This window comes from Denticeps clupeoides, chromosome 6 (genome assembly GCF_900700375.1).
Source record: "Denticeps clupeoides chromosome 6, fDenClu1.1, whole genome shotgun sequence".
NCBI lineage: Eukaryota > Metazoa > Chordata > Actinopteri > Clupeiformes > Denticipitidae > Denticeps > Denticeps clupeoides.
Window position 1 is genome coordinate 20,375,707 of NC_041712.1, and position 13,079 is coordinate 20,388,785.

Genomic DNA, 13,079 nt, shown 5'->3' on the forward strand with positions numbered 1-13,079 from the left:
GTGTTACAAAAAGATTAGATGAACAGCTGTGAGGAATGATAAATGAACAAATGACTGGTCCAGTATTCACGATGGACGAATGGCGGATGTCCAGCGCAGACGGCTTCAGGTCAGTGTGGTACCGGCATGCGTCCGCCGCTCCCTGTCAGTCTCCGGCTCGCCCCGCTGAATGGCCGCTCCTCACCTTCAATGCCGCCAGACACGGGACTGAGAGGCAGGGGTCGGGACCCTGCAGGACAAGAAGCCATGGAAGGCCAGGGACAAGGAAGCTGGCGGCGTCCTCCCGGCTCCTCCGATCTCAGCGGGGCTGCATCAGGTGGCGTCCAAATGTGGGTCAGGTCTTTCTGTCACGTCCATGCGGGCATGACGCGGCGGGTGCACAGAGAGCAAGACGAAGAGTGACGAGGAGACGAGGAATGAAGGACGCTTTCACCTGACATCACGAAACAGGGGTTTAATAGTGAATCACAGGACAGGGGAGACATCCGAGACGTTGACATGGGTGAACACGGATTATAAAAGTCAAAGACCTGGCGGCGAACAGAAACGAACAGGGCAGCTTTATACAATCCGGATCCCGGACCGGAGTAACCCCTTTTCGGACCGGATCGTGACAGATCCATAAAACATTAAGTCTTCCCACAAAAAGTTCTGGAGAACAAAGGAAACCCCTTTTCTGTAATTCTACAAAAACCTTCTGAACCTTCTGGACTGGTATCAGTCACTGGTAGTGGGACAATAGATTTTCATCTCCCATGCCCCATACTCAAAGTTAATGTCATGTTTTCTATTTATCGATAAGTACTTCACGATGCAAATGGATATGCTTATACGACTATTGTAATGCCATGTAGACATCCATGAACAAGTCCTCCCTCTCATGCCTTCAGTCGGTTCAAAATGACCACATCACTCCAACTCTGTACTCACTACACTGGCTATTGGTGCTTTTTACCATTATAGCCTGCTCTTAAAATCGTTTACCCATCCTATTTTACCCAAACATGTCCTGTTGTTGAGACCCAGAAATTATATGGGGTTTACTAACCGTGACATTGCAAAATCACCCCAAAAAGAAAAACAACATGAAATCCCGGGGGACTGATATTGAGTTGCAAGATGATTCTAGTGGGCACAGTGTTATTTACGAAGCACAACTCCCATTAATAGACAGTTAACTAATATATTAGTATGTCCACTTTGATATTGCAAAATCCACAAGATAATCTACTGTTAGCATTTAAAACTGCTCTGCAACTCTCTTCAGTGTCCCCACACCAGAAAAATTCAGTTTGAATGGTTGTCAAAGTAGGACCAGTACACATCCTCAGCAAATGCTCAGTTTATCTAGACATGGCACCTTCTTCACAAAAGGAGTTTACACTGTCACCTCAAGAAAGAACAAGCAAGGCTGCAGGAGTGGGTGAGGACAGTCTGCTACAGGTAAGTGATTTTAACACTTGCCCTCAGAGAGACACCGGGCTGAGGGAGTGGGGGTTCAGTAGGGGCCATCAGATCTCTGTCTGCACATGATGCATGTGGGGACTGGAGGTCAGTAGAGGGCTGCTCTGCCTCTGATTTAATCTGCATGGACATGGCTGACAGCTCCAGCACATGGGCACTCCTCTATGGAGACAGTAGTCAGAGCAATGAACCCTCCCACACACACACACACACACACACACACACATACTTGTGTAGCCGCAATTTGGGGACTACATGCACGATGCCACATCGTGGGGACGTGCATTTCTAAAGGCTTTATGAAAAATCTAAAGATAGATTTATGTTTCATTTGAGGCTTTAAAAATGACTGTCACTTTAAAATATAGAAAATACATTAATAAAGCAATGTGACATTTTCCTACAAACTGGGGACCTTGTCTGGTAGACATCACTTGTGAGGACCAGCAGACACACATAGTGAACTGTCTGGTTAACTGTAAGATGTAGGTACTTGTGAACAACATGGGGACGAAACAGCTGGGATGCAGCTATAATGAATGAAAAGATCAAAATTTAATAACATGAATAAAATATTTATTTTTTTTTGCTATTTTTATGTAGCATTCTGAACAGTATTCTGTACATATTTACATTCGATTCAAAGACACTTTACTGAATTGCACCCATTTCCAAAAAAAAAAAAAAGAGATTCTAAGATCCTTTTAAAACAAATGTAATAACCAGAAATCTAAAATACCAGAAAATAAGATACCAAACAAAATAAAATAACTGACTTTACATTCTTCTTTTAAGGGTAGTGATTTTGTTCTTCACAAAGAACTTTACAGACAACCAATCCCTGTCTTTCAAGGCAACAGGTTCAGCATTTATACAGGCCTCACATTGTTGTTTTCCTGGCACTGTACAAGTTTTGATGAACCTGTTTAGATGCTTTTCAACTGCATTCATTTCATCACTGTCCCATTTCTTTTTCTTTACCACCTTTCGACCTGAATGAACAAAGCACATCAGAAAAAACAGAGATTTTTAAGTTCATAAAGGCTTTCTATGAAGTTTAACAAACAGTACCTTTCATGGTAGTTGTGGTACTTGTTATTTCTGTTGCTTGTTCAATTGAAGATTTCTGGACTTCTTTTGCAGAAGGATCTATGGGTGGTTCTACATCAAGAGCCACTTAAACACAAAACAAATGCATTCAAAATTGTTAAGGATTTGATTCTTTCTTGGAGAAAATACACTGCTCACAAATTAAGGGAACACAGAAATAAGACATCCTACATCTGAATGAATGAAATATTCTTATTAAATACTTCTTTACATAGTTGAATGTGCTAACTACAAAATCACACAAAAATTATCGATGAAAATCAAATTTATCAACCCATGAAGCTCTGGATTTGGAGTCACACTCAAAATTAAAGTGGCAAAACAAACTATGGGCTGATGTAATGTCCTTAAAATAAGTAAAAATGAGGCCCAGTAATGAGGCCTTCACGTGCCTCTATGACCTCCCTACAATGACTGGACATGCTCCTGTTTAGGTGACGGATGGTCTCCTGAGGGATCTCCTCCCAGACCTGGTCTAAAGAATCCGCCAACTCCTGCACAGTCTGTGATGCAACGTGGTGTTGGTAGATGAAGCGAGATATGATGTCCCAGATGTGCACATGGGGTCTGAAGATCTCATCTCGGTAGTTAATGGCAGTCAAGCTACATCTGGCGAGCACATGGAGGGTTGTGCGCCCCCCTAAAGAAATGCCACCCCACACCACTACTGACCCACTGCCACACTGGTCATGCTGGAGGATGTTGCAGGCATCAGAATGTTCTCCATGGCGTCTCCAGACTGTCACATGTCACATGTGCTCTGTGTGAACCTGGTTTCATCTGTGAAGAGCACAGGGCGCCAGTGGCGAATTTGCCAATCTTGTTGTTCTTTGGCAAATGCCAAACATGCTGCACAGTGTTGGGCTGTAAGCAAAACCCCAATCTATGGACATCGGGCCCTCATACCACCCTTGTGGAGTCTGTTTCTGACCATTTGAGCAGAGCAGAGAGGCCTGCTGGAGGTCATTTTGCAGGGCTCTGGCAGAGGTCCTCCTGTTCCTCCTTGCACAAAGGTGGAGGTAGCGGTCCTGCTGCTGGGTTGCCCTTCTACTGCCTCCTCCATGTCTTCTGATGTACTGGCCTGTTTCCTGGTAGTGCCTTCATGTTCTGGACTCTACACAAACCTTCTTGCCATAGCTTGCATTGATATACCTAACACTTGAACACTTCCTAACATATCCTAACACTTAAACACTTTTGTTAAAACTGCATATCATATCATGTATGACTGTGTATGTGACAAATAAAATTTGAATTTGATCCTGAACGAGCTGCACTACCTGAGCCACTTATGTCAGTTGTAGACTCCATTTCATGCTACCATGGAGTCTCTTAGCTATTTCACTAAAGCCTTCATTTTAGAAGACAACGTGGGTACCTGCTGAGGCACGTACACAAAACTTGTTGAGTCTTATTAACCTTTCAACAATAGTGGTGAAGCACATTCTACTTTGTAGGGATGTCACATATATTTACATTGAAGGGACTTAATGTTTATTAAGTAAAAGAGAAGTGATTGTCATTGTGATACACTGCAACACAGCACATGTGCACACAACTAAATGTGTCCTTTGCTTTTAACCCATCACCGTTGGTGAGCAGTAGGCAGCCATGAAAGGCGCCTGGGGAGAAGTGTGTGGGGACAGTGCTTTGCTCAGTTGCACCTTGGCGGATCGGAATTCGAGATTCGATATTATGATAAAAATACATTGAAAAGAACAGTTTCATACCTGAATGTGGAAGATACTCTCAACCTGTGAACTGGCAGTGCAATTCTGACTGTCTGATTGCAATTTGACCAAATGTAAAAGTAATGTTTGCATTCTGCAAGCACACTACATAATTTCAAAATTTAAATGTACTAACAGTTATACATGTCATTATCAAAATAGGTGTAGTGTGTGGACTTAGTGTAGAGATTTTTTTTTAGAAGACAATGTGGGGACATTGTGGGGGAGGTGCAGCACTTCTCATCCTGAGTCTTGTGAATCTTTCATAAACATTTGTGATACATAATACTTTATGGGGACTTCACATATATCTTGCACATTGCACATTGTGGGGACTTAACGTATATTGTAATTAAAATACATAAAAAAGAGCAGTTTCATACCTGAATGTGGAAGATACTGTCATGCTGTGGACTGTCTGTGCAATGCTGATTGTCTTCAGAGGCACCATCTGATTTGGGGCAGTTACTGGCTTGGTTCATACCCTTTATTGTCTCCTATAATGAACAAAACAGTCAGCCATTAGACCAAACATAAAAGATATGTTGCCATTCTACAACCACACTACATATTTTCAATGTTTAAATGTACTAACAGTTATACATGTCATTAAAATAATTAATTTTGTTACAAAATCCTAATAGATCAAAATAGGTGTAGTGTGTGGACTTAGTGTAGAAATGTTTTTTTTAGAAGACAATGTGGGGACATAGTGGGAGAGGTGCAGCACTTCTCATCCTGAGTCTTGTGAATCTTTCATAAACATTTGTGATACACAATACGTCATGGGGACTTCACATATATCATGCACAGTGCACATTGTGGGGACTTAACGTATATGGTAATTAAAATACATAAAAAAAGAGCAGTTTCATACCTGAATGTGGAAGATACTGTCATGCTGTGAACTGTCTGTGCAATGCTGATTGTCTTCAGAGGCACCATCTGATTTGGGGCAGTTACTGGCTTGGTTCGTACCCTTTATTGTCTCCTATAATGAACAAAACAGTCAGCCATTAGACCAAACATAAAAGATACGTTGCCATTCTACAACCACACTACATATTTTCAATGTTTAAACGTACTAACAGTTATACATGTCATTAAAATAATTAATTTTGTTACAAAATCCTAATAGATCAAAATAGGTGTAGTGTGTGGACTTAGTGTAGAGATTTTTTTTTAGAAGACAATGTGGGGACATAGTGGGGGAGGTGCAGCACTTCTCATCCTGAGTCTTGTGAATCTTTCATAAACATTTGTGATACACAATACTTTATGGGGACTTCACATATATCATGCACATTGCACATTGTGGGGACTTAACGTATATTGTAATTAAAATACATAAAAAAGAGCAGTTTCATACCTGAATGTGGAAGATACTGTCATGCTGTGAACTGTCTGTGCAATGCTGATTGTCTTCAGAGGCACCATCTGATTTGGGGCAGTTACTGGCTTGGTTCATACCCTTTATTGTCTCCTATAATGAACAAAACAGTCAGCCATTAGACCAAACATAAAAGATATGTTGCCATTCTACAACCACACTACATATTTTCAATGTTTTAAATGTACTAACAGTTATACATGTCATTAAAATAATTTATTTTGTTACAAAATCCTAATAGATCAAAATAGGTGTAGTGTGTGGACTTAGTGTAGAGATTTTTTTTTAGAAGACAATGTGGGGACATTGTGGGGGAGGTGCAGCACTTCTCATCCTGAGTCTTGTGAATCTTTCATAAACATTTGTGATACATAATACTTTATGGGGACTTCACATATATCTTGCACATTGCACATTGTGGGGACTTAACGTATATTGTAATTAAAATACATAAAAAAGAGCAGTTTCATACCTGAATGTGGAAGATACTGTCATGCTGTGGACTGTCTGTGCAATGCTGATTGTCTTCAGAGGCACCATCTGATTTGGGGCAGTTACTGGCTTGGTTCATACCCTTTATTGTCTCCTATAATGAACAAAACAGTCAGCCATTAGACCAAACATAAAATATATGTTGCCATTCTACAACCACACTACATATTTTCAATGTTTTAAATGTACTAACAGTTATACATGTCATTAAAATAATTAATTTTGTTACAAAATCCTAATAGATCAAAATAGGTGTAGTGTGTGGACTTAGTGTAGAGATTTTTTTTTAGAAGACAATGTGGGGGACATTGTGGGGGAGGTGCAGCACTTCTCATCCTGAGTCTTGTGAATCTTTCATAAACATTTGTGATACACAATACTTTATGGGGACTTCACATATATCATGCACATTGCACATTGTGGGGACTTAACGTATATTGTAATTAAAATACATAAAAAAAGAGCAGTTTCATACCTGAATGTGGAAGATACTGTCATGCTGTGGACTGTCTGTGCAATGCTGATTGTCTTCAGAGGCACCATCTGATTTGGGGCAGTTACTGGCTTGGTTCATACCCTTTATTGTCTCCTATAATGAACAAAACAGTCAGCCATTAGACCAAACATAAAAGATATGTTGCCATTCTACAACCACACTACATATTTTCAATGTTTTAAATGTACTAACAGTTATACATGTCATTAAAATAATTAATTTTGTTACAAAATCCTAATAGATCAAAATAGGTGTAGTGTGTGGACTTAGTGTAGAGATTTTTTTTTAGAAGACAATGTGGGGACATTGTGGGGGAGGTGCAGCACTTCTCATCCTGAGTCTTGTGAATCTTTCATAAACATTTGTGATACACAATACTTTATGGGGACTTCACATATATCATGCACATTGCACATTGTGGGGACTTAACGTATATTGTAATTAAAATACATAAAAAAGAGCAGTTTCATACCTGAATGTGGAAGATACTGTCATGCTGTGGACTGTCTGTGCAATGCTGATTGTCTTCAGAGGCACCATCTGATTTGGGGCAGTTACTGGCTTGGTTCATACCCTTTATTGTCTCCTATAATGAACAAAACAGTCAGCCATTAGACCAAACATAAAAGATATGTTGCCATTCTACAACCACACTACATATTTTCAATGTTTTAAATGTACTAACAGTTATACATGTCATTAAAATAATTAATTTTGTTACAAAATCCTAATAGATCAAAATAGGTGTAGTGTGTGGACTTAGTGTAGAGATTTTTTTTTAGAAGACAATGTGGGGACATTGTGGGGGAGGTGCAGCACTTCTCATCCTGAGTCTTGTGAATCTTTCATAAACATTTGTGATACACAATACTTTATGGGGACTTCACATATATCATGCACATTGCACATTGTGGGGACTTAACGTATATTGTAATTAAAATACATAAAAAAGAGCAGTTTCATACCTGAATGTGGAAGATACTGTCATGCTGTGGACTGTCTGTGCAATGCTGATTGTCTTCAGAGGCACCATCTGATTTGGGGCAGTTACTGGCTTGGTTCATACCCTTTATTGTCTCCTATAATGAACAAAACAGTCAGCCATTAGACCAAACATAAAAGATATGTTGCCATTCTACAACCACACTACATATTTTCAATGTTTTAAATGTACTAACAGTTATACATGTCATTAAAATAATTAATTTTGTTACAAAATCCTAATAGATCAAAATAGGTGTAGTGTGTGGACTTAGTGTAGAGATTTTTTTTTAGAAGACAATGTGGGGACATTGTGGGGGAGGTGCAGCACTTCTCATCCTGAGTCTTGTGAATCTTTCATAAACATTTGTGATACACAATACTTTATGGGGACTTCACATATATCATGCACATTGCACATTGTGGGGACTTAACGTATATTGTAATTAAAATACATAAAAAAGAGCAGTTTCATACCTGAATGTGGAAGATACTGTCATGCTGTGGACTGTCTGTGCAATGCTGATTGTCTTCAGAGGCACCATCTGATTTGGGGCAGTTACTGGCTTGGTTCATACCCTTTATTGTCTCCTATAATGAACAAAACAGTCAGCCATTAGACCAAACATAAAATATATGTTGCCATTCTACAACCACACTACATATGTTCAATGTTTAAATGTACTAACAGTTATACATGTCATTAAAATAATTAATTTTGTTACAAAATCCTAATAGATCAAAATAGGTGTAGTGTGTGGACTTAGTGTAGAAATTTTTTTTTAGAAGACAATGTGGGGACATAGTGGGGGAGGTGCAGCACTTCTCATCCTGAGTCTTGTGAATCTTTCATAAACATTTGTGATACACAATACGTCATGGGGACTTCACATATATCATGCACATTGCACATTGTGGGGACTTAACGTATATGGTAATTAAAATACATAAAAAAAGAGCAGTTTCATACCTGAATGTGGAAGATACTGTCATGCTGTGAACTGTCTGTGCAATGCTGATTGTCTTCAGAGGCACCATCTGATTTGGGGCAGTTACTGGCTTGGTTCGTACCACTTATTGTCTCCTAAAATGAACAAAACAGTCAGCCATTAATCCAAACATAAAAGATACGTTGCCATTCTACAATCACACTACATATTTTCAATGTTTAAATGTACTAAGAGTTGTACATGTGTTACAAAATCCTAATAGATCAAAATAGGTGTAGTGTGTGGACTTAGTATAGAGATTTAATTTTAGAAGACAATGTGGGGACATAGTGGGGGAGGTGCAGCACTTCTCATCCTGAGTCTTGTGAATCTTTCAAAAAGATTTGTGATACACAATAGTTCATGGGGACTTCACATATATCATGCACATTGCACAGTGTGGGGACTTAACGTATATTATATTAAAATTACATTTTAAAAAGAAGTATCATACCTGAATGTGGAAAGTCTCAACCTGTGAACAGTCTGTGGAATGCTGAATGTCTTCAGAGGTACCATCTGATTTGGGGAAGATATTAGCTCTGTCTACACCACTTATTGTCTCCTGGAATGAACAAAACAGCCAACAATTAGACCAAATATGAAAGTTATGTTTGCATAACTTTAAAATGCACACTCTCATTCTAAAAGTATGGATAATATCGGGTAATTAAACAGCAGTTTTATACCTGATTGTTGAGGGTGCAGTTATCCAATGAACTTTGGGTGTAATGTAGATCCTTTTCAGAGGCGTTTTCTGACCTGGGACAGTTACTGGCTCCTTCCATTCCACTTCTTTCTTCCTGAAATTATCAAAGGAATCCCCAATAAGTCCCCAAATACTGGTAAAAGATAAAAAAGCTGAACAGTGTCAGGTTGCAAAAGCATTTTTAAATAAATACAGATGCAGAGAATATGCTTAAGTAGGTATAGTGATGATGCATCTTCAGTGAAATAAACAAAACAACCACAATTCTCTAGATTCAATATTTGTTACAGAATTCGAATGCAGGACCAGGGCTGCAAACATATGAAAAGCCCAGTAAACCAATAACAGTAAAATGGATGCGAGCATGTGTGAATTATTCTGATTGTTAAAACTTTATGAACAAACATAATATTACAATTAATTAATACTAAAATCTTAATTTATATAAATATCAGATTTCAAAATATCTTTTACAATTCTTACCTGATTCCTCCAAGGACAATCAGCATCGCCATAATTATATCTAATCTCGTCTCCAGGTGTTATGTCTTTTAAGGCAAAAAGGCACAAATGAGGCTTTCCTTCCACCATGATTCTTTTCATTTTGCAGTTGGGGTTAATGTGATCATCATTAACCAGTCTTCCAAGGGTGCCATCATCCCTTGCAGCATCAATACTGAATTTGAATAAAGAGAATAGTTATTAAATGCAAAATTATACTATTGTTAGTTTGTATTACTTAATTTTATATTATCAATATAATATATAAATTGTTAAACAATTTTTTGTGATCTTGTGATGACACAACTGATATATGCAGACATTATAAATCTACTTCAAATAGCTGAACAAATAAACATTTTTTTTTTTGTATTTCTGGAAAATATTCAGACCTGAGCAGGAACCATGCATGAGCTGCTATCTTAACTATTAGAAGCCAACTGTAAATAAGTCAATATAGTATTGCATGTTTACAATAAGTACCTTAAATGCTGACAGACAAATGATGAAATAATTCTGTTCCATCAGAAGAAAACAACCATATTACCCACAATCCCTGTGTGTCTGAGCGACGTTATGTAACCCATTTTGACTCCACATCTGACTTGAAAAAATTAATAATACACATTTAAAGCTGTTATGGGCGGTTTAGCGATGATAAATGATCTAAATGCTCCCCATGCTGTGCAACTCCACACAAGACACGAGTTCCCACATGTGGCAACAAAACTAGAATACTAATAAAAAACTAATACTAGTTTTAGCAGCGCGTTTTCAAATATATTTTTTAAATATTTAATACAGTTATACATCAAAACAAAGGAAAATATATAAATCCATTTGTACTCACGTCCAGAATTTTCCATGCCAGATGAAATCGAACATAAATCCTTTTAGGGAGTTGTGGTAAATTCGCCGTCTTCGTTTACTTTCTTCTGGATCTATAAGGTCTCCTCTGTACTCCAGTATGAAATCTCCTTTGAAAATATCTGACTCGGCAAACACTCCCCTGCCTAATTTGTGAATCACAACCCACATTCATACCTACTTTCCCTCATAGTAATTAGTTTAAGATAATATATCTGCTTTGCTCACCTTTATAGGAATTGATGTATTTAACATCAAGCCCTGCTTTATCACGGCAGGTGGTGATGTGAAAAATGGCATTGTTTATTGGGCTTTGTCGCCTCCGAGCCATTTTTCTTAGCACATTATTTCTCTTACTGCTTAGTGAAAACGTCTATGGAAGATATAGTAATAATTGTAATTTTAAATATCCATAAATAACAGAAACTAGCATGTGCTAACTAAGCTAGTACCATTTAACTAGCTAGCATTGTCATAGCTTTTCTTACTAAAACACTTTACTATTGAAAGAAATATTATTTACCCCTAACACAATGTGTATCATAAAAGTATGAATCTTTAAATGATTTTTTTCTTGCAGTTAAAGTTAGCTTACATAGATCTGGATGGTGCTATAGCTCAGCAAACTCAGTCTTGCTAACTGAGGCACTTATTAACAATTAGCTCTCTCATTGGTTTCTGATGGTCCGTGACGTCATCAAGACGAGCCAATAAGAGTTCAGCATTGCTGTACCACGTGTTACTGTGTGTATCTGCAATTGCAATTACCCTCTTCAACCCTAGTTGGCGTGTACACACTGTGAGCAATTCCAGGCACACACATACACAATGTTTTTCAAGAAAATGTCCATCTTGGGGACTTTGGAGATATTAAAGGGGTAGGCTTATTTTGATGAAATATACATGCTAGCGTAGTTAACTTTGTGGGGACTTGGTTTTTGGTCCCCACGATGACACACGTCCCCACCTTATTGGTGTGCAGTCAGGTCAATGTCCACATATTGGTAGGTTTACAAACACACACACACATACACACACACACAGGAAAGCACAGGAAAGCACACTGCCAAAATAAAAAACATGCTGATTTTCAGATTTCACATCCTACAGTAAAACTCTGCCCTTTTCAGTATTGTTGTTGGCTTTGATAACAGTAGGCTTTATATTTTTGTGCATTAATACAGATATAATTTCATGAATATAGCCTTATTCAGTGTGAGGATTATGCTTATCTTTTCTAATTGTTGCACCTCCAGTAAAGCATTATTGTTGATATTGTTAACTTTAATAGCTTAGTTTGGCTATAGGATTTTGGCTAAAGGTGACCAGAATTCATTGCTAATTCCCTGCGAGTTTATTGGTCGTTGCACCCGTTACGTGCAGTATTGGTTTGCCACTGAGCAAACTTTCTATAATTTTTTCATCGGGATCTTGTCAGCAAACACAAACTTCCAGTCTATAGTACCTGGCCTTTTCATATGATTCACTGCTGGTAAAAGCATTTTGTATGTTGCAAAATTGTTTGATTAAACATTAGGTTTTATTGTGAAATTTGTATTTGATTTGCAATTCTCGGCCACTGTTGTCAGGTGATGCGTTTTAATTATGAGAGATATGAAAATGGATGCTGATGAGATGAAACGGAGGCAAGCAGCTGACAATTATATTTTTTAACCCGCACGTTTCCTTTTTTGCTCATGGCGCACGCTAAGAAAGCTGGTTTTTTAAAGATGGAGCACTAAAAACATTGACCGTGTGACTGTCATTTATTTAAACGCACCACACAGCATAACATTTTAGGGCCTTTTACAGATCTATATTAGTATATAGTCATATCAAACAGATTTTTTGTTGGATTCTGGGCTCCTTGTGTTATTGTCATGTTGAAAGGGGAAATTTCTCTTCATTTTCTCTCAGACATTTGAAAGTTTTGTGTCAAAGTGACTGGTATTTGGAACTGGTAATTCCTGCCACCTTGACTATTTTTATTCTCATTCTGCCCAACAAGCATTCTATCCAGGCTATTCTGTCACAATGTCAATAGCCTACAAACTGAGCTTTACTCACAGGGACCAGCTGTCATCCCAGTGTACAGGTTAACACAATTGTCCTACAGGGTGATCAGAACCCTCACATACTATCCATCAATCAAAACAATGGATGGATCAATCATTACGACTGTAATTATGAGCCAGAACACAGGGAGGGGAAACAGCATGTGGTCTCATCCATTTTCTAAACCCACTTATCCAGGTCAGGATCCGAGCAATCCTCAGGCTCGGTGCAGGAGCAACCCCCAGAGAGGGCACCAGTCTATTACATACTTCCACACACACCAATTAGTCTAACA

At 38.4% G+C, this 13,079-nt stretch overlaps 1 long non-coding RNA gene across 1 annotated transcript; it reads right to left on the bottom strand.

The window, feature by feature from the left end:
- Nucleotides 1–2,159: 2,159 nt before the first annotated feature.
- Nucleotides 2,160–4,322, bottom strand: LOC114792565 (uncharacterized). Its single transcript, XR_003750134.1, has 3 exons — nt 4,305–4,322; nt 2,536–2,640; nt 2,160–2,456 (listed from the first exon to the last, which is right to left on the bottom strand). It is a non-coding gene; the product is annotated as an uncharacterized LOC114792565 (long non-coding RNA).
- Between the last annotated feature and the right edge of the window lie 8,757 nt (nt 4,323–13,079).